Here is a 17754-nt window from a genome sequence, read left to right on the forward strand (position 1 = left end):
TAAAGTTGTTGAAATCCTAAGCAGAGTGCCAGAAGACTTTTACTCTCCAATATAGGACCCTTTCTGTGTTTGCTGTTTGTTGCTATGCAAGACAATTTGGCTGCAGAAACTCCTCCATGCTAATGCAGAAATCGCTAGTTATGGATGTAGTATATCTGCATGGAGCAAAAATGGTGAGCAAAGATTTTAGTTTTTCACAATGTATTCTGAATATTACCACACATTATCAGAGCAAGATCGGGAGTGCTACTCAAGGAAACTCACATTAAGCTCTGTGTCGTAAAATGCTCTTTGGCTACCTTTGCACACTAAGTGTATGCCAAATTGGCCCATAACTTCACCTAACAATAACATACAGTACCAGTCAAAAGTTTGGACACAACTACTCATTCAAGGGTTGTTCTTTATTTTTACTATTTTCTACATTGTAGAACAATAGCGAAGACATGAAAACTATGAAATAACACATATGGAATCATGTAGTAACCAAAATAGTGTTAAACTAATCAAAATATATTTTATATTTGAGATTCTTCAAATAGCCACCCTTTGCCTTGATGACAGCTTTGCACACTCTTGGCATTCTCTCAAGCAGCTTCATCTGGAATGCTTTTCCAACAGTCTTGAAGGAGTTCCCACATATGCTGAGCACTTGTTGGCTGCTTTTCCTTCACTCTGCGGTTCAACTCATCCCAAACCATCTCAATTGGGTTGAGGTCGGGGGATTGTGGAGGCCAGGTCATCTGATGCAGCACTCCATCACTTTCCTTGGTAAAATAGCCCTTACACAGCCTGGAGGTGTGTTGGGTCATTGTCCTGTTGAAAAACAAATGATAGTCCCACTAAGCCCAAACCAGATGGGATGGCGTATCACTGCAGAATGCTGTGGTAGCCATGCTGGTTAAGTGTGCCTTGAATTCTAAATAAATCACAGACAGTGTCACCATCAAAGCACCCCCACATCACCACACCTCCTCCTCCATGCTTCACGGTGGGAACTACACACGCGGAGATCATCCGTTCACCCACATCGCGTCGCACAAAGACACGGCGGTTGGAACCAAAAATCTCAATTTCCACCGGTCCAATGTCCATTGCTAGTGTTTCTTGGCCCAAGCAAGTCTCTTCTTCTTATTGGTGTCCTTTAGTAGTTGTTTTTTTGCAGCAATTCAACCATGAAGGCCTGATTTACCCAGTCCCCTCTGAACAGTTGATGTTGAGATACGTCTGTGACTTGAAATCTGTGAAGTCTTTATTTGGGCTGCAATTTCTGAGGCTGGTAACTCTAATGAACTTATCCTCTGCAGCAGAGGTAGCTCTGGGTCTTCCATTCCTGTGGCGGTCCTCATGAGAGCCAGTTTCATCATAGCGCTTGATGGTTTTTGTGACTGCACTTAAAGAAACTTTCAAAGTTCTTGAAATTTTCCGGATTGACTGACCTTCATGTCTTAAAGTTATGATGGACTGTCGTTTCTCTTTGCTTATTTGAGCTGTTCTTGCCATAACATGGACTTGGTCTTTTACCAAATAGGGCTATCTTCTGTATACCAACCCTACCATGTCACAACACAACTGATTGGCTCAAACGCATTAAGAAGGAAAAAAATGCCACATATTAACTTAAGAAGGCACACCTGTTAATTGAAAATGCATTCCAGGTGACTACCTCATGAAGCTGGTTGAGAGAATGCCAAGAGTGTGCAAAGCTGTCATCAAGGCAAAGGGTGGCTACTTTGAAGAATCTCAAATATAAAATACAGTGGTGTGAAAAAAGTGTTTGCCCTCTTCCTGATTTCTTATTTGTTTGCATGTTTGTCACACTTAAATGTTTAAGATCAAACGAATTTAAATATTAGTCAAAGATAACACAAGTAAAACACAAAATGCAGTTTTGAAATGAAGGTTGTTATTATTAAGGGAAAACAAAATCCAAACCCACATGGCCCTGTGGGAAAAAGGGTTTGCCCCCTACAACCTAATAACTGGTTGGGCCACCCTTATCAGCAACAACTGCAATCAAGCGTTTGCGATAACTTGCAATGAGTCTTTTACAGCGCTGTGGAGGAATTTTGGCTCACTCATCTTTGCAGAATTGTTGTAATTCAGCCACATTGGAGGGTTTTCGAGCATGAACTGCCTTCTTAAAGGTCATGCCACAGCATCTCAATAGGATTCAGGTCAGGACTTTGACTAGGCCACTCCAAAGTCTTCATTTTGTTTTTCTTCAGCCATTCAGAGGTGGACTTGTTGGTGTGTTTTGGATCATTGTCCTGCTGCAGAACCCAAGTTCGCTTCAGCTTGAGGTCACGAACACATGGACGGACATTCTCCTTCAGGATTTTTTGGTAGACAGCAGAATTCACGGTTCCATTTATCACAGCAAGTCTTCCAGGTCCTGAAGCAGCAAAACAGGCCCGGACCATCACACTACCACCACCATATTTTATTGTTGGTATGATGTTATTTTTCTGAAATAAAGTGGGGGGGGGGGGGGTTTTGGGGGGGGGGGGAATCAGCTTAATATTGCAGATAGATTGTATCTTCTATCAATGTAATTGTCTGCATCACTTCCAATCCCCCATGTGTATTTTTTTATTTTTATATATATATACTCCCCTTTATTACTTTTCAACCCCACCATCCTTTCCCTACTTGGGGTAAATTAGTGAACAACAATGCCCAGGCCTCTACTTCCAGCCTATACTTACTATCTACCCCTTATGGACACAGTCAATTTTACAATAATTCTATTATATATATTATATATTTTTTTGTTTTTGCTCCTGAACTTCTTCTACTCTCAACCTCTCCGATCATTTTCATGATGTCCATCCGGTTTGCTTCTATATTGCCATATCTGAAATGCAGTGTTACTTTTACGCCAGATGTAATAGGACACACACCTTCCAAAAAGTTCAACTTTTGTCTCGTCAGTCCACAGAGTATTTTCCCAAAGGTCTTGGGGGATCATCAAGATGTTCTCTGGCAAAAATGAGACGATCCTTAATGTTATTTTTGCTCAGCAGTGGTTTTCGTCTTGGAACTCTGCCATGCAGGCCATTTTTGCCCAGTCTCTTTCTTATGGTGGAGTCATGAACACTGACCTTAACTGAGGCAAGTGAGGCCTGCAGCTCTTTGGATGTTGTTGTGAGGTCTTTTGTGACCTCTTGGATGAGTCGTCGCTGCGCTCTTGGGGTAATTTTGGTTGGCCGGCTACTCCTGGGAAGGTTCACCACTGTTCCATGTTTTCGCCATTTGTGGATAATGGCTCTCACTGTGGTTCGCTGGAGTCCCAAAGCTTTAGAAATGGCTTTATAACCTTTTCCAGACTGATGGATCTTTTGGTCTACTTCACGTTGTCAGGCAGGTCCTATTTAAGTGATTCCTTGATTGAGAACAGGTGTGGCAGTAATCAGGCCTGGGTGTGGCTAGAGGAATTGAACTCAGGTGTGATAAACCACAGTTGAGTTGTGTTATAACGGGGGGGGGGGGGGGGGGCAAACACTTTTTCACACAGGGCCATGTAGGTTTGGATTGAGTTTTCCCTTAATAATAACAACCTTCATTTCAAAACTGCATTTTGTGTTTACTTGTGTTATCTTTGACTAATATTTACATTTGTTTGATGATCTGAAACATTTAAGTGTGACAAACATGCAAACAAATAAGAAATCAGGAAGGGGGCAAACACTTTTTCACACCACTGTATATTTTGATTTGTTTAACACTTTTTTGGTTACTACATGACTCCATATGTGTTATTTCATAGTTTTGATGTCTTCACTATTATTCTACAATGTAGAAAATAGTAAAAAATTAAGAAAAACCCTGGAATGAGTAGGAGTGTCCAAACTTTTGACTGGTACTGTACATGTACAAATTACCTCAACTAACCTGTATCCCAGCCCATTACCTCGGTACCGGTACCCCCTGTATATAGCCTCATTATTACCTGGACTAACCTGTACCCCAGCCAATTACCTCGGTACCGGTACCCCCTGTATATAGCCTCATTATAACCTGGACTAACCTGTATCCCAGCCCATTACCTCGGTACCGGTACCCCCTGTATATAGCCTCATTATTACCTGGACTAACCTGTACCCCAGCCCATTGACTCGGTACCGGTACCCCCTGTATATAGCCTCATTATTACCTGGACTAACCTGTACCCCGGCACATTACCTCTGTACCGGTACCCCCTGTATATAGCCTCATTATTACCTGGACTAACCTGTACCCCAGCCCATTACCTCGGTACCGGTACCCCCTGTATATAGCCTCATTATTACCTGGACTAACCTGTACCCCAGCCCATTACTTCGGTACCGGTACCCCCTGTATATAGCCTCATTATTACCTGGACTAACCTGTACCCCAGCCCATTACATCGGTACCGGTACCCCCTGTATATAGCCTCATTATTACCTGGACTAACCTGTACCCCAGCCCATTGACTCGGTACCGGTACCCCCTGTATATAGCCTCATTATTACCTGGACCAACCTGTACCCCGGCACATTACCTCGGTACCGGTACCCCCTGTATATAGCCTCATTATTACCTGGACTAACCTGTACCCCGGCACATTACCTCGGTACCGGTACCCCCTGTATATAGCCTCGTTATTGTTATTTTATTGTGTTACTTTTTACTTTAGTTTATTTAGTAAATATTTTATTGACTTTATTTAACTGCACTGTTGGTTAAGGGCTTGTAAGTAAGAATTTCACGGTAAGGTCTATTTGGCGCACGTGACAAATACAATTAGATTTGAATTTGTATGCTGTAGCATTAAGATTTCCCTTCACTGGAACTAAGGAGCATGAACCATGAAAACAGCCCCAGACCATTATTCCTCCTCCACCAGACTTTACAGTTGGCACTATGTATTCCGGCAGGTAGCTTGTAAGTAAGGTCTACACCTGTAGCATGAATCGTTCCTGTTCACAACGAGGTAAAGAGCGGAATAATTGAAGGAATGAATCCGAGCCTAACGCTCATCACCTGTGGAAGGTGGGGCTTCCAGCGAGGCGCGGATTTCATTGGCCTTTTCAGGTGTCAGTTTAGATCCTTCAACCTAAGTCACGACTCCCCATAGTATGTTTTACCAAAGTTGACTGACCCTTAAGGGAACTACACTGCCATAAATGCAAGGAAATCCTCACTGGCAGTTATAGAAAAACCCATATACTATATAGCCATTGATTCTTGAAGAATATAACTTATAAATGCTACCCGCCGCCCTATGCCAGCCCTATGCCACTGGTTGTAAACAAACACTGTATATCTTCAAAAACAGGTTAAAACTATGATTTTGACCTCATGGATGGCCAGTCCTTGTATCCATAGTGTAGTTAATTCCAGGGGGTAGCCCTGAGCTGGACTCAAACCTGGGTCCAGAGACTGTCAAGCCAACACCTTATAACTGTTATACCAAGATGTCTGAACTTCTTGATGAGGTCGCTAGGTTTTGGGTTAAGGTTGCTACAATAGCTTTCTCTATGAATTTGAGAGTGGTTACATTTCTCCAGCCCCCAATTTTGCTGCTGTTTAAAACCTAGGTTGCCCCTTTAAAAAAAGCCACACATCAATCAATCAACCAATCTGCAGTTCAAACAATAACAAAAGCTGTCATTCCACCACTGTTTTGGTAATAAGATGGTGGATGGGACTGGAGAAATGTAACTACTCTCAAAATCATAGACAGACCTATGGATGCAAGGTCGGACCATCCATGACATCAATATTATAGTTTTAACCATGTTGAGGCTATACAGTGTTGGTTTACATTTACACTGTTTCTAAACATTGGAGTAGAAAAAGCTTATTTTGGGATCTGATAGGGTACGACAGTTGAACTAAGCTCATGAGGCATGTGTTATATTCTTCAAGAATCAATGGATATATATAAATAATATAAAAGTCCAAATATGGATGTAGCAACTGCAGATTCCCCCTTTAACACCACACATCAGTTCAACAACTGCAGAGTTTGTGCCTCTGTTTTTAAGACAGTACTTACTAGTGTTAATCAGGGCCCGGTTTCTCAAAAGCATCTTACTGCTAAGTTCATCATTAGAACCATTGGATGCCTTAAGATGCCTTTGGGAAACCGGAACCAGATATCCAGTTTCCTCCTCTTCTTCCTCCTCCTTTTCCGATGTGACAGTCATCTCCTCCTCCTCCTCTTTCACTCCAAAGACTGCTTCCTCCTCTTCCTTCACTGTAACATCCTCCTCCTCTTTCACTCTGAACGCGTCTTCCTCTTCTTTTACTGTAACATCCTCCTCCTCTTTCACTCTGAACGCGTCTTCCTCTTCTTTCACTGTAACGTCTTTCTCTTCTTCTTTCACGGTAACAGCTTCACCCTCTACTTGTTTTTGCATTGTAACATCCTCCTCTTCCTCCTCCTCTTTCACTAGAGCTTCTTTCTCCGTCCAGCAGACCTCCTCTTCTTTAGCAGGAGGAGAGTAGCTTAGTGAGCTCATGGTCGGGGATGTTAGCTAGCTAGGCTAGTGCTAACTTAACCAGCCAGCTAGCTGACCAATAACAACAACACCGTAAATATGAAATTAAATGGGATAACTAACTAGACGACAGAAGTGGGTTGAAAACACAGTGGCTAATATACACGAAAGCGTCTAAAGAGCTTTATTGGTTGGGCTATTTTGTCTAGCAAGCTACCGAGGTGTCTGACTAACTGTTGCTGCTGTTGAAAGAAGCGTCCCGTCCACTAGATTATACGTCACACTAGCAGCATAGCCTTAAAGTCCCACATCGCCATCTGCTGACTGGAGTGGGTAACGAAGTTGAGTTTATTTATTATTGTTTATGTCCAATACTTATAAATATATTCTTCTCTCCTTTTGGAACCAATGGAATGGTACCTTAAAAGGAGCAATCAGCCTAATCCGGACGACGCTGGGCCAATTGTGTGCCGCGTCATGGGTCTCCCGGTCACGGCCGGCTGCGACACAGCCCGGGATCGAACCCGGGTCTGTAGTGACGCCTCAAGCACTGCGATGCAGTGCCTTACAACGCTGCACCGGAAATTAATAACTTTTCCATCAACTTCCGGGTCAGTAGCTTCAGCCCAACATCACTCACACACACACACACACACACACACACACACACACACACACCAACTGGCACTCACAAGTGCCTGAATGATTTATTGCCACAATTGCGTCATATACACATAAAATCTGCATCACAGACATAGAAAACACAGGAGACTCTTTACAGTTCACACCTGGGTCTCACACATTATGGAAAATATAAAATACTTACAAATATCTGAGGTGAGCTTGATACCAAAAGAGGCAATCTGCAGTTGCTACATCCATTTGTGGACTTATAAATGAATGATATATACCCATTTCATTCTTGAAGAATAACATTTATAAATGCCTCATGAGCTTAGTCCAACTGTCGTACCCCGTCAGCACCCAAAATATAAGCTTGTTTTATACCAATGTTTGTAAACAAAGTAAATGTAAACAAACACTGTAAAACCTTAAAACATGGTTAAAACCAATCATTGTGATATCATGGATGGTCAATCCTTGCATCTGTCTATGAATTTGAGTGGTTACATTTCACCAGGGTTGTCCCTGAGCTTTTCACCGAAACAGTGGCGGGGAACTTGTTTTTGCTGCTGATTGCCCCTTTTAAAGGTACCATTCCATTGGTTCCAAAAGGAGTGTATGTATGTAGCCTCTGCTTCCAGGCTGATGAGGTGAAAGCCTGGTGGACCCTTTACTCAGTACTTTGTTGAAGCACCTTTGGCAGCGATTACAGCCTCGAGTCTTCTTGGGTATGACGCTACAAGCTTGGCACACCTGTATTTGGGGAGTTTCTCCATTCTTCTCTGCAGATCCTCTCAAGCTCTGTCAGGTTGGATGGGGAGTGTCGCTGCACAGCTATTTTCAGGTCTCTCCAGAGATATTAGATCGGGTTCAAGTCCGGGCTCTGGCTGGGCCACTCAAGGACATTCAGAGACTTGTCCTGAAGCCACTCCTGCGTTGTCTTGGCTGTGTGCTTAGGGTCGTTGTCCTGCTGGAAGGTGAACCTTTGCCCCAGTCTGAGGTCCTGAGCGCTCTAGAGAAGGTTTTGATCAAGGATCTCTCTGTACTTTGCTCTGTTCATCTTTCCCTCGATCCTGATAGTCTCCCAGTCCCTGCCACTGAAAAACATCCCCACAGCATGATACTGCCACCACCAAGTTTCGCCGTAGGAATGGTGCCAGGTTTCCTCCAGACATGACACTTGGCATTCAGGCCAAAGAGTTCAATCTTCTTTCTCATGGTCTGAGAGTCCTTAAGGTGCCTTTTAGCAAACTCCAAGCAGGCTATCATGTGCCTTTTACTGAGGAGTGGCTTCTGTCTGGCCACTCTCCTGCAAAGGCCTGATTGGTGGAATGCTGCAGAGATGGTTGTCCTTCTGGAAGGATCTCCCATCTCCACAGAGGAGCTCAGTCAGAGTGACCATTGGGTTCTTGGTCACCTCCCTGACCAAGGCCCTTCCTCCCCGATTGCTCAGTTTGGCCTGGCGGCCAGCTCTAGGAAGAGTCTTGGTGGTTCCAAAACTTCTTCCATTTAAGAATGATGGAGGCCACTCTGTTTCTTGGGGACCTTCAATGCTGCAGAATTTTTTTTGGTAACCTTCACTGAGCAGAATGGCAACACCGTCTCTCAGTAGCTCCTGTTGCTAATAATAGCCACATAATAATGGCTCTGCGGGGCTCTGTTGGCTCTCAGTCCAGGAGTGGATAAGGGTGTTTTAAGAGCCTGGTGGGTTTTAGGATTTTTTTTTCCCTCCGGGTTTTACAAATTGGTCAGTAGGTTGTTTTTATGAATGGATATTTGAGGCTCTTGACTAATTGACACCTGGGACTGACCTCGACATACTTGCTTGAGGCTTTTCATTATAAAGTTACATCTATTGTGACAAATGTACTTCTACCAGAGATAGAACTGATGCAGAAACTACTGTAAAAAATAAATAATAATCCCTTCGCTATTCAGTGGTACGACCAAACTGCTTGTTCCCATAGCAACTCTGCATGTCAAACTGTCCCTGTGCAGAACTGTCACAGCAGTTGCCACAATCAAAAGTACAGGAACAAAATTGACCACCAACTGAACGTAATCTGTCAGTGCCTATTTCTCTGCTTCAATCTGTGAACGTGATGGACAACATCATCTAGGCCTAATGCCTCTATATTGGCCAGATTCTGGGAGAATCTCAGTGGAGAAATAATCCAAAAAGGACAAAATGGTGGCAAGTATGATGTGAAAATATACTTTACTGGACAATTGTAATAGAAACAAAAAAAGTAGGATCAGATTAGGCTTGGTTACACTTTTACTTCCCATTGTAAAAGCATTTCAAATATCTGTTCCTCTTGTTGGTTAGTATGAAAAATGTATGCACTCACTAACTGTAAGTCGCTCTGGTTAAGAGCGTCTGCTAAATGACTAAACTGTAAATGTAAATCTGTGCCTCGACACCATCCTGTCTCGGAGCTCTACGGACAATTCCTTCGACCTCATAGCTTGGTTTTTTGCTCTGACATGCACTGTCAACTGTGGGATCTTATATAGACAGGATGTGTGCCTTTCCAAATCATGTCAAATCAATGGAATTTACCACAGGTGGACTCCAATCAAGTTGTATAAACATCTCAAGGATGATCAATGGAAGCAGGATGCACCTGAGCTCAATTTCGAGTCTCATAGAAAAGGTCTGAATACTTATGTAAATAAGGTATCTCTGTTTAGAATAAGGCTGTAACAAAATGTGGAATAAGTCAAGGGGTCTGAATACTTTCCGAATGCACTGTATTATTGTCAGCCTATAACATGACATTATCTATTATTATAGAGCTCTGATCAGCCTATAAACATGATCTATTATTATAGAGCTCTGATCAGCCTATAAACATGACATGATCTATTATTATAGAGCTCTGATCAGCCTATAAACATGACATTATCTATTATTATAGAGCTCTGATCAGCCTATAACATGACATTATCTATTATTATAGAGCTCTGATCAGCCTATAAACATGACATTATCTATTATTATAGAGCTCTGATCAGCCTATAAACATGACATTATCTATTATTATAGAGCTCTGATCAGCCTAAAACATGACATTATCTATTATTATAGAGCTCTGATCAGCCTATAAACATGACATTATCTATTATTATAGAGCTCTGATCAGCCTATAAACATGACATTATCTATTATTATAGAGCTCTGATCAGCCTATAAACATGACATTATCTATTATTATAGAGCTCTGATCAGCCTATAAACATGACATTATCTATTATTATAGAGCTCTGATCAGCCTATAAACATGACATTATCTATTATTATAGAGCTCTGATCAGCCTATAAACATGACATTATCTATTATTATAGAGCTCTGATCAGCCTATAAACATGACATTATCTATTATTATAGAGCTCTGATCAGCCTATAAACATGACATTCCATTAGAGCAAGATTAGATTTGAATCTCTACATCATCTCAAGTTTATTTTTTATTGTGTTGTGAAGACTGACCTCAGGCTATTGTGGGATATAGTCTGGATTAAACCTCATAGGAAGACTGTTTTATCATGTGGAGGTTTCATTCAGGTCGCTGTTTAGCTAAATTATATGTCTGTCTTTGGCAGGAGAGAGACCAGACTCTCACTCTGACAGCGGGAAGAGTCCTTCAGGGGAACCAGACCCAGAGACTCCCAAACCAGAGAGACGACATCCGTGCTCCCACTGTGCAAAGAGTTTTACTAATTTAGGGAGTCTGAAAATGCACGAGAGAATACATACAGGAGAAAAGCCTTACCACTGCTTCAACTGTGGAAAAAGGTTTGCTCAGTTAGGGGCCCTGGTTGGGCATGAGAGAACACACACAGGAGAGAAGCCTTATCACTGTTCCCACTGTGGAAAGAGTTTTAGGTGGTATGGGAGCCTGAAGGAGCATGAGAGGACACACACAGGAGAAAAGCCCTATCAATGTTCCCAGTGTGAAAAGTGTTTTACCCATCAAGGGAGCCTGAAAGTGCATGAAAGAATACACACAGGAGAAAAGCCCTACCAATGTTCCCAGTGTGAAAAGAGTTTTAGGTGGTATGGGAGCCTGAAAAAGCATGAGAGAACACACACAGGAGAAAAGCCCTACCAACATACTAAAACACAGGAGGAGAAGACATACCACTGCTCTCATTGTGGAAAGACATTTTCCCAGTCAGAGGACCTGAAATCCCATGAGAGAATAGAGAGGCTGTGTTCTGACTTATGTTTTTGATAAAAAATTGCTAGCTAGTTTCGTCAACAACAACAACAGCTAGTCAGCCACTTTGGTAGCTTGCTAGACAACATAGCCGAAACATTATAGCTCTTGAGATTATTTCGGTGTATATTAGTCACTGTGTTTAAGAAAATATATGTTGTATAGATAGTTACCCCATTTATTTCATATGTAAGTTACTAATCAGCTGGCTGAATAGCTAGAATAGCCTACCACTAGGCTAGTAGCTCATCTTAACTAGCTAACATCCTCCTATCTGGCTAAGTAACACTAGGCTAATGCTAACAAGCTAGCTAACATCCTCCTATCTGGCTAAGTAACACTAGGCTAATGCTAACTAGCTAGCGAACATCCTCCTATCTGGCTAAGTAACACTAGGCTAATGCTAACTAGCTAGCTAACATCCTCCTATCTGGCTAAGTAACACTAGGCTAATGCTAACTAGCTAGCTAACATCCTCCTATCTGGCTAAGTAACACTAGGCTAATGCTAACAAGCTAGCTAACATCCTCCTATCTGGCTAAGTAACACTAGGCTAATGCTAACAAGCTAGCTAACATCCTCCTATCTGGCTAAGTAACACTAGGCTAATGCTAACAAGCTAGCTAACATCCTCCTATCTGGCTAAGTAACACTAGGCTAATGCTAACAAGCTAGCTAACATCCTCCTATCTGGCTAAGTAACACTAGGCTAATGCTAACATCCTCCTATCTGGCTAAGTAACACTAGGCTAATGCTAACAAGCTAGCTAACATCCTCCTATCTGGCTAAGTAACACTAGGCTAATGCTAACAAGCTAGCTAACATCCTCCTATCTGGCTAAGTAACACTAGGCTAATGCTAACTAGCTAGCTAACATCCTCCTATCTGGCTAAGTAACACTAGGCTAATGCTAACAAGCTAGCTAACATCCTCCTATCTGGCTAAGTAACACTAGGCTAATGCTAACAAGCTAGCTAACATCCTCCTATCTGGCTAAGTAACACTAGGCTAATGCTAACAAGCTAGCTAACATCCTCCTATCTGGCTAAGTAACACTAGGCTAATGCTAACAAGCTAGCTAACATCCTCCTATCTGGCTAAGTAACACTAGGCTAATGCTAACTAGCTAGCGAACATCCTCCTATCTGGCTAAGTAACACTAGGCTAATGCTAACAAGCTAGCTAACATCCTCCTATCTGGCTAAGTAACACTAGGCTAATGCTAACAAGCTAGCTAACATCCTCCTATCTGGCTAAGTAACACTAGGCTAATGCTAACAAGCTAGCTAACATCCTCCTATCTGGCTAAGTAACACTAGGCTAATGCTAACTAGCTAGCTAACATCCTCCTATCTGGCTAAGTAACACTAGGCTAATGCTAACTAGCTAGCGAACATCCTCCTATCTGGCTAAGTAACACTAGGCTAACGCTAACTAGCTAGCTAACATTCTCCTATCTGGCTAAGTAACACTAGGCTAATGCTAACTAGCTAGCTAACATCTCCGACCATGAGGTCACTAAGCTACTCTCCTCCTGCTAAAGAATAGGAGGTCTGCTGGACGGAGAAAGAAGCTCTAGTGAAAGAGGAGGAGGAAGAGGAGGATGTTACAATACAAAAACAAGTAGAGGGTGAAGCTGTTACCGTGAAAGAAGAAAATATGGAAGTTACAGTGAAAGAAGAGGAGGAAGTTACAGTGAAGGAAGAGGAGGAAGTTACAGTGAAGGAAGAGGAGGAAGTTACAGTGAAGGAAGAGGAGGAAGTTACAGTGAAGGAAGAGGAGGAAGTTACAGCGAAAGAAGAGGAAGAATTGAATGTCAATTTCTCTACCATAAGCCGATCCCACAGACCACGTGTAACCACACCAGCCCAGGACATCCACATCCGGCTTGTTCACTTGCGGGATCGTCTGAGACCAGCCACCCGAACAGCTGATGAAACTGAGGAGTATTTCTGTCTGTAATAAAGTCCTTTTGTGTGGAAAAAACTCATTCTGATTGGCTGGCTCTGACTCCCCAGTGGGTGGACCTATGCCCTCCCAGGCCCACCCATAGCTGCACCCCTCCCCAGTGGGTGGACCTATGCCCTCCCAGGCCCACCCATAGCTGCACCCCTCCCCAGTGGGTGGACCTATGCCCTCCCAGGCCCACCCATAGCTGCACCCCTCCCCAGTGGGTGGACCTATGCCCTCCCAGGCCCACCCATAGCTGCACCCCTCCCCAGTGGGTGGACCTATGCCCTCCCAGGCCCACCCATAGCTGCACCCCTCCCCAGTGGGTGGACCTATGCCCTCCCAGGCCCACCCATAGCTGCACCCCTCCCCAGTGGGTGGACCTATGCCCTCCCAGGCCCACCCATAGCTGCACCCCTCCCCAGTGGGTGGACCTATGCCCTCCCAGGCCCACCCATAGCTGCACTCCTCCCCAGTGGGTGGACCTATGCCCTCCCAGGCCCACCCATAGCTGCACTCCTCCCCAGTGGGTGGACCTATGCCCTCCCAGGCCCACCCATAGCTGCACCCCTCCCCAGTGGGTGGACCTATGCCCTCCCAGGCCCACCCATAGCTGCACCCCTCCCCAGTGGGTGGACCTATGCCCTCCCAGGCCCACCCATAGCTGCACCCCTCCCCAGTGGGTGGACCTATGCCCTCCCAGGCCCACCCATAGCTGCACCCCTCCCCAGTGGGTGGACCTATGCCCTCCCAGGCCCACCCATAGCTGCACCCCTCCCCAGTGGGTGGACCTATGCCCTCCCAGGCCCACCCATAGCTGCACCCCTCCCCAGTGGGTGGACCTATGCCCTCCCAGGCCCACCCATAGCTGCACCCCTCCCCAGTGGGTGGACCTATGCCCTCCCAGGCCCACCCATAGCTGCACCCCTCCCCAGTCATGTGAAATCCATAGATTAGGGCCTTATTCATTTATTTACATTGACTGATTTCCTTATATATATATTAACTGTAACTCAGTAAAATCTTTGAAATTGTTGCATGTTGCATTTATATTTTTGTTCAGTGTACTTTTTATGAGAAAATGTGCATGAATTGAAGGTGCCAACAAATGTTATAGTCATCATAAGAGTATTTTGCTGTCATAATACAAACAAATCTGCTCCTCCTCGATTATCTTCACTCTTTTCAGCTTCTGCCCACCACCTAATAACACAACCACACCACAGATAGAACAATGAGCCAGATATTTCACCTGATGTATAAATGTTAAGCATCCGGTTGGCGTTTCCACTAACTACCAAATATGGTGATGAGAGGAAGCCCAGTGGCGGGAGAAGATGGAGATCGAGTGAGACATTCTGCAAATTTTCTCCTCGATTAAACATTTAATCTCAATACAGTTTTATGTTTCCAAAACTTGAATCTATAATAAACACAGTGGTCTAGGTTTTGTAGACTTTACCCTTTGCCACTGTAAAAAAAATAAAAATAAAGGGCGAATTGCCTGCCGTTCTGTACTTTTTGGACTCTGATCTGGATTACTGATCTCTGCCTGCCCTTGACCTGTTGTTTACCTGCCCCCTGATTTTGTAATAACCTTTTGTTACTTCGACACTGTCAACATCTGGGTCTTCTCCTGAAACGTGATACAGTGAATGGGAGTATATTTAGGTGGTTTAAATTATTAACTTTCCTGCTAACCTTCTAAAAGTTGACGGTGCCAAAATCTTGCCAATGCATTCATTATTCTACTAACTATGACTGAGTGTGAGACATGTTTTCCAGAATGTACGGTACCAGTCTAAAGTTTGGACACCTATTCATTCAAGGGTTTTCCTTTATTTTTACTATTTTATTTACATTGTAGAATAATAGTGAAGATGTCAAAACTATGAAATAACACATATGGAATCATGTAGTAACCAAAAAAGTGTTAAACGAAGTCGGGGGAGAAGGGCCTTGGTCAGGGAGGTGACCAAGAAAACAATGGTCACTCTGACAGAGCTCCAGAGTTCCTCTGTGGAGATGGGAGAACCTTCCAGAAGGACAACCATCTCTGCAGTACTCCACCAATCAGGCCTTTATGGTAGAGTGGCCAGACGGAAGCCACTCCTCAGTAAAAGGCACATGACAGCCCACTTGGAGTTTGCCAAATGGCACCTAAAGGACTCTCAGACCATGAGAAACAAGATTATCTGGTCTGATGAAACCAAGATTGAACTCTTTGGCCTGAATGCGAAATGACACGTCTGGGGGAAACCAGGCACCATCCCTACAGTGATGCATGGTGGTGGCAGCATCATGCTGTGGGGATATTTTTCAGCGACAGGGACTGGGAGACTAGTCAGGATCGAAGGAAAGATGAACGGAGCAAAGTACAGAGAGATCCTTGATGAAAACCTGCTCCAGAGCACTCAGGACCTCAGACTGGGGGGCGACGGTTCACCTTCCAACCGGACAACGACCCTAAGCACACAGCCAAGACAACGCAGGAGCGGCTTCGGGACAAGTCTCTGAATGTCCTTGAGTAGCCCAGCCAGAGTCCGGACTTGAATCCGATCAAACATCTCTGGAGAGACCTGAAAATAGCTGTGCAGCGACGCTCCCCATCCAACCTAACAGAGCTTGAGAGGATCTGCATAGAAGAATGGGAGAAACTCCCCAAATGCAGGTGTTCCAAGCTTGTAGCGTCATACCCAAGAAGAATTGAGGCTGTAATCGCTGCCAAAGGTGCTTCAACAAAGTACTGAGTAAAGGGTCTGAATGCTTATGTACATTTCATATTTCAGTTTGTATTTTTTATACATTTGCCAAAAATTCTAAAAACCAGTTTTTGCTTTGTCGTTATGGGTTATTGTGTGTGTGTGTGTGTGTGTGTGTGTGTGTGTGTGTGTGTGTGTGTGTGTGTGTGTGTGTGTGTGTGTGTGTGTGTGTGTGTGTGTATTGATGAGGGATAAAAAACTATTTAATCCATTTTAGAACAAGGCTGTAATGTAACTGTGGAAAAGTGAAGGGGTCTGAATACTTTCCGACTGCACTGTATATGAAGTGCCATGGAGGGCACAATATTACAATGTTGCAGTCCAGAAAAGAGAGCTTTACCATCTCTGCCAAAAGCCCGTAAACCCTCCCAGAACCCATAGGCTCCTCTGGACCGTACCTCTCCCAGAACCCATAGGCTCCTCTGGACCGTACCTCTCCCAGAACCCATAGGCTCCTCTGGACCGTACCTCTCCCAGAACCCATAGGCTCCTCTGGACCGTATATATGAAGCGATGTATGTAGAAAAGTTATTCAAGCAACCTTTTTCAGCGAGCGGTTGATTGGACTGGCAGTGGACGAAGTGCACACTGTTGTTCACCGGTTAGTCTATATTTCAGTCTACATGTTCAGATGAACTCCTGGCTAGCTATTGCCGCTAGCTAGCTGTATCATTCATCCTACTTCGCTATCAACTGGCCAGCTGTATCATTCATCCTACTTTACTATCAACTGGCCAGCTGCATCATTCATCCTACTTTACTATCAACTGGCCAGCTGCATCATTCATCCTACTTTACTATCAACTGGCTAGCTGTATCATTCATCCTACTTTACTATCAACTGGCCAGCTGCATCATTCATCCTACTTTACTATCAACTGGCCAGCTGCATCATTCATCCTACTTTACTATCAACTGGCCAGCTGCATCATTCATCCTACTTTACTATCAACTGGCCAGCTGCATCTATCATTCATCCTACTTTACTATCAACTGGCCAGCTGCATCATTCATCCTACTTTACTATCAACTGGCCAGCTGCATCTATCATTCATCCTACTTTACTATCAACTGGCCAGCTGCATCTATCATTCATCCTACTTTACTATCAACTGGCCAGCTGCATCATTCATCCTACTTTACTATCAACTGGCCAGCTGCATCTATCATTCATCCTACTTTACTATCAACTGGCCAGCTGCATCTATCATTCATCCTACTTTACTATCAACTGGCCAGCTGTATCTATCATTCATCCTACTTTACTATCAACTGGCTAGCTGTATCTTTCATCCTACTTTACTATCAACTGGCTAGCTGTATCTTTCATCCTACTTTACTATCAACTGGCTAGCTGTATCATTCATCCTACTTTGCTATCAACTGGTTAGCTGTATCATTCATCCTACTTTACTATCAACTGGCTAGCTGTATCATTCATTCTACTTTACTATCAACTGGCTAGCTGCATCTATCATTCATCCTACTTTACTATCAACTGGCCAGCTGTATCATTCATCCTACTTTACTATCAACTGGCTAGCTGTATCTATCATTCATCCTTCTTTACTATCAACTGGCCAGCTGTATCATTCATCCTACTTCACTATCAACTGGCCAGCTGCATCTATCATTCATCCTACTTGGCCTGGCACAGCGACCGCAGCACCTGGACACATACAGCCACTGTAGACTATTGAGATGCCCCCCTACAGTAGACTAA

The sequence above is a fragment of the Coregonus lavaretus genome (genome assembly GCF_964263955.1).
Source record: "Coregonus lavaretus genome assembly, contig: HAP1_SCAFFOLD_119, whole genome shotgun sequence".
Classification (NCBI taxonomy): domain Eukaryota; kingdom Metazoa; phylum Chordata; class Actinopteri; order Salmoniformes; family Salmonidae; genus Coregonus; species Coregonus lavaretus.